This window comes from Chenopodium quinoa, unplaced genomic scaffold, assembly GCF_001683475.1.
Source record: "Chenopodium quinoa cultivar QQ74 unplaced genomic scaffold, ASM168347v1, whole genome shotgun sequence".
Lineage (NCBI taxonomy): Eukaryota > Viridiplantae > Streptophyta > Magnoliopsida > Caryophyllales > Amaranthaceae > Chenopodium > Chenopodium quinoa.
In genome coordinates, this window is record NW_018744757.1 from 1,213,921 (window position 1) to 1,219,562 (window position 5,642).

Genomic DNA, 5,642 nt, shown 5'->3' on the forward strand with positions numbered 1-5,642 from the left:
CAAAAGGTTACAGAAAATTTCATGGTATTGATTACGATGAAACCATTTCACCAGTCGCAATGCTTAAATCCGTTCGGATCCTCCTAGCGATTGTTGCATATTACAATTATGAAATATGGCAGATGGACGTCAAAACCGCCTTCCTTAATGGTTATTTGGAAGAAACTGTGTATATGACACAGCCTGAAGGTTTTGTCGACCAAAACAATGCTAAGAAAGTTTGTAAGCTTAAGAAGTTCATTTATGGATTAAAGCAAGCAAGCAGAAGTTGGAATCTGCGATTCGATGAAGCCATCAGTAAGTTTGGTTTTATCAAGAATCCAGATGAATCTTGTGTTTACAAAAAGGTTAGTGGGAGTGACATCGCCTTCCTAGTCTTATATGTCGATGACATATTTCTCATTGGAAACATCATTCCGTTGTTAGAGTCTGTAAAGGCCTAGCTTGGAAAGTGATTCTCAATGAAAGATTTGGGAGAGCCTCAGTACATACTAGGAATCAAGATCTATAGGATAGATCGAAAAGGATGATTAGATTGAGTCAGAGTACTTATATTGATAAGGTACTTGCTCGATTTTGCATGGAGGAGGCCAAGAGAGGTCACCTGCCAATGTCACATGGCATAACCCTAAGCAAGAAGCAGTGTCCACAGACACCTGATGAGCGGGTAAGAATGAATCAGATTCCATGTGCTTCGCTTATTGGATCGATCATGTATGCCATGATATAGACTAGGTCAGATGTATCGTATGCCTTGAGTGCTACGAGCCATTACCAATCAGACCCAGGAGAGGCGCATTGGACTGCTGCCAAAAATATCCTAAAGTACCTGAAAAGGAACAAGGATAAATTCCTGGTGTATGGTGGTGCAGAGGATTTAGTTGTGGCAGGTTATACCGAAGCAAGCTTCCAGACAGACAGAGACGATTTCAAATCGCAATCTAGATATGTGTTCTGTCTAAATGGAGGGGCGTTTAGTTGGAAGAGCGCAAAGCAGAGTACAACTGCAGATTCTACAACTGAAGTCGAATACTTAGCAGTTGCTGAAGCAGCTAAGGAGGTTGTTTGGATTCGTAAGTTCGTTGGTGAACTTGATGTTGTACCCTCTATAAAGGGTCCAATAACCCTCTATTGTGACAACAATGGAGCTATTTCTCAGGCCATAGAGCCTAGGGAACATCAGAAGGTCAAACATGTCAAGCGGCGATTTCACATGATACGAGAATGGAAATCAGAGGGTGAAATCAGAATTTGCAAAGTTGGAACGGATGACAATGTAGCCGATCCACTTACTAAACCTTTGCCTCAAGTGAAGCACAACAAGCACGTTGAGGCAATGGGAATCAAGCATGTAGGAGACTGGCTTTGATTTCCTTGTTTAGTATTTTAGTTAATTTTGAGAAAAATTAATGTAAGACGCTAAGGAAAACCATTCATGTTTTGGGGTAATGTAAAATTTCATGCAATATTTTATTACTTCGTTATGCTATTTAATTGTGGTTTAGGATTAAATAATGAGTCCATTCGATTCTGAGAATATTCAAAATAGGGTATCAAGACCAGTCTTGGTAAGGAAACACCTATTAAGTGAACATTGAATATTATAATAAAAAAATATCCCTAATCAAGGTCATTTAAACGATGGACGATTAATGACCAATTGAGATTAGTTTGTAGTTTCATTTATAGCACCGTTTCATGTGCTACAAGGACATGATTGTCATAAATCATTTGCACAGGTATTGGTTTAGAACCATACTAGATCGACCTATGAGAATACTTCCCTTTTCAGTGGATGATGTTTTTGTGGGGTATTTTTAATAAATCAGAAGATTCGAATTTTATATGCGGAGTGCCTTAAGAAATTAAAAAAATTTGTCATAAGCATACTTCTCATTATGGCTATCGGAACCTATTTCCTCGACCATGAGTATTGTGAGTTCTCTTGTTTGAGTACTAGTTCGCTTTGATGTTATCAAACGTCTTCCTTAATAAGGGATCATAACGGCAACACTCGGGCGACTAGGTCCTATCAGTAAGAGGAGCTACATTACAAGACTGGGAATGTCCCCCTACTAAAATAGGGAAGATGTCTTTGTTGTATACAAGGCCTCTCGTAGAGCGAGACTGTAAAATGCATGGTCGTGCTCGGATGGATTTTAGAAATCATCTGTTTATTGACAGTCGGACTCGGAATCGGGAAACACTTCTGGACGTAATAAGGATGACAAAATAAATCTTACCTTATAGTTCATGAAGAGACATTAAGCGACATAGGAAAAAGGCTGTACACAAAATGCGCACATGTCCGGAAGGACAAGTGGGAGATTGAAAGGAATGGTGTCCTTCGAACAAGTGTACTATTCTGTTAGTGGGTTCAGAATTATTAGAAAGCTAATATATTCAGTGAGGTCAAGTGATCGGAATGCCTGGGTGGAGGCCTCTTCCGATCAGTAATATTAATGAATAATTAATATTACAGCTTAATCTTGACTGAACCCTTCGGGTCACACCCAAGCATTCAACAAACCGAACCGACGAATTAAATCGGAAGGAATTAATGAGTTGACCGAGTAATATTCATTTAGACGTCGGAAATTCGAGCTTAGAGCGTCGGAAGTCGAGTCAAAAAATAGTGAAAGACGAGACGAGAAATAGTAATAAATCAACAAAATACCAAAATACCCGTAGCATCGGAATGCCCAAGCAAACCGAGTGCTAAGGGTGTATGGCCTAGCATGGTGGCTAGCATGCACACCAAGTCGAGCCTAGGCTGGCTGGTGCGTGCTAGCGCACCCATGCTAGCATCGCAAGGCTAGGCGTTGCCTAGTGCGTGCTAGCATGCTAGGCACAGCCTTGTGCGCGCAATGGCTAGCAAGCCATGCCGCAACAAGCTGCAGCAGCTAGCACGCTAGGCGCGCCAGCTCGCCACAGCTAGCAGCAGCATGGCTAGGCCATTGCTTGCTGCCTAGCAGTGATGGCCAAGGCACAAGGCCAGCACCAGCCCGCACAAGAATGCTAGGCTTGCTGGCCAGCAGCGCCTGGCAGCCCGCATGCGAGTGCTTGGCCTGCTGGGCTTGCTGGGTACGGTTGCCACGGACAGCAGCACATGGCAGCCCACCTTGGCTGCCTTGGTGCCCAAGGGTGGGTGCCATGTGGCTAGTGGTCCTTGAGTGTGTTTGGAGTGAGGTGGCCGGCTATGGGAGAGGGAGTGGGGAGCAAGTTTGGTCCCCTTCCCTTCTCCAAGTGGTCCTCACCTAACCACTCACATGAGCTTGCCACTTGTTGATTTATTACTAGCTTGATTATTAATTTTATTTTAGCTTTAAAATAAAATGGAAAAATCATATTATCCCACATTGATGGGAGAGTAAATGATACTCCCATCATTTCCTATAAATACCCAAGTATGGGCATTGGGAATGATGCTTGAGTAAGAGTTGGAAAAGGCATCACAATTAGTGAAAACCTTTGAACTCAATATAATTACTCGGGTTTTATTGGTCGGGTCTTGCTAACCTAAAGACATTGGACCTAGTCGGTTTTGTTGGTGCGGGTGGACTTCGTTGGAGGTCTCTATGTGAGCGGGACTTGAAGCTTTCAAGTAAGAGCTCATTTTGGAGCGAAGCACGCGTCAAAGGTAATTAGCTTATCTTAATCTTGTGATTAATATAATTATGTTTATGGTTTTATTTATTGCGAGTGCGGTCTTGTTTTTGGGTTTGTTTCCGCGGTGAGTCGGACTCACCAAACCCCAACACAATTAATTAAATTCGATCATAATTAGGCTTATGCCCGTGCTTAAAACCCAATAATGACAGATTTAGGAGCTCCTAGGTTAAATCTTAGTCTTGCCCTAGAAAAAGCCGCGCGCATATCAAATAGTTTTGCTGGGCTGCCGCACGCAACTAATTCAATTGCACGCGACACCCAACGCTACCTCCAGAGTTGCGCTGCAGAAGATTCAGAATTATACCGAAAATATAAAATCGAATCTCACCATAAAGCCGCGCGCAAGACAATTAGTTGCGCTGCCCATAACAGTGCAACCTAATCACTTGCGCTGGGATGTCGTTGATATGTCCAATTTATATAGTATTTTACCCCCGTCCCTTGGTCATAATTAGGGCTGGCAAATGGATCAGGTCGGGTCGGGTTCGTGTTCGGGTCAGCTGATTTCGGGTCAGCTACCCCTCAACCCGAACCTGATCCATTTAAGTTTTCGGGTTGAGAACCCCAACCTGAACCTGATATTTTCGAGTTCGGGTCAACCCTAAAGTAACCTGAATTGACCTGATTTTTTTATTTGGGTTTAAATCAGGTCATTTTAATCTGAAAATGACCTGATAGTAGCCGGGTTTGGTTCAACCCGAATATAACCTGATTCTTAAAATAAGTTATTTAGCTAGTCTAATTAAAGATTAGATACAAAAATATAGTATACTAAATAAATAACAAATCAGAATTCAAAATCAATCAATGTTTTTGATTTTTTTTTTTACAAACTTTATACAACATAGTTCTCAAATAATGTACAATGTTGAAGCAAGCTGAAGCAAGTTGAAGCAGAGACTTGAAGCAAGCTGAAGCAGAGGATATGTTTGTGGCGTGTAAGGATCCAAATCTGATAAAAACAATTTAAGCAAATATCAATAATAAAGTACTCAATCCCAACAATACAATAATATAACAAACACAAACATCAATTAAAATAAAAAATACAGTATCATATAATTAAATTATGGTTTGAATAACAACTAAAACAACAAACAACATCAAAATTAGGCTTTGAATAGCAAAGAAAAACAAAAACAACAGACATGCAACATTGGTATCTAAACAACCAAAAAATCGTATAAAAGCAAAATTCAAAATAGCAATTACCTTGAAGGTTGAAGTGGTGAATCTTTAAACACTTAAATTATGAAGGAGAGGAAGATCTAAGGATGGGAACAACCGAGAATAATTTATTTGGATTTGAGGTTTCAACTTTCAAGAGTTTAGAGTTGAAGAGAGAGAGGAGGAGGAGGAGAGAGCCTAAACGGCTGATTGTGTGAGGAGGCATTAAGGATTTTAGGGTTTTAGATACTAGTTACGTATTTAGGCTTGGGCTGAATTTTAATCCATCATGTTTGTTTTTTTTTTATACCGTATAATGTTCGAGTTTATCAGGTCGGGTTCGGGTTGACCCGACCTGAAATTTATTTCGGGTTAAGTGGGTCGTTTTCGGGTTGAGATTTTCAACCTTAACCTAACCCATTTAATTTCGGGTTCGGGTTCATGCCGACCCATTTAAGTTTTCGGGTCGAAAAACTCAAGCCTAACCCACCTTTTTCGGGTCAGGTTCGGGTCAGGTTTTCGGGTCGGGTCAGTTTTTGCCAGCCCTAGTCATAATTAGTAGTGTTTTTGGATCTTTAGAGCCACTTTTATTACTAATTGATGTTTTCTAGTGTTTTCGTAGATTTGTTTGACTTTTGCACGGATTTGCACTTTTGGAGCATTTTCCCGAGATATTATGGAGCAATTACGAGCATTGGAGAAGCACGACCAGTTTCTATAGCCCAGGGCCGGTTAGAGACATCGAACCGGTGATTAAGGGCTCGGTATATGTGATACTGGGGCATTTCGACCAAGTATTCAAG

General features: G+C 41.0%; 1 long non-coding RNA gene across 1 annotated transcript; it reads right to left on the reverse strand.

Moving 5' to 3' along the window:
* Positions 1-4,489: 4,489 nt before the first annotated feature.
* LOC110703719 lies at positions 4,490-5,309 on the reverse strand. Its single transcript, XR_002507743.1, has 2 exons — positions 4,885-5,309; positions 4,490-4,624 (listed from the first exon to the last, which is right to left on the reverse strand). It is a non-coding gene; the product is annotated as an uncharacterized LOC110703719 (long non-coding RNA).
* Between the last annotated feature and the right edge of the window lie 333 nt (positions 5,310-5,642).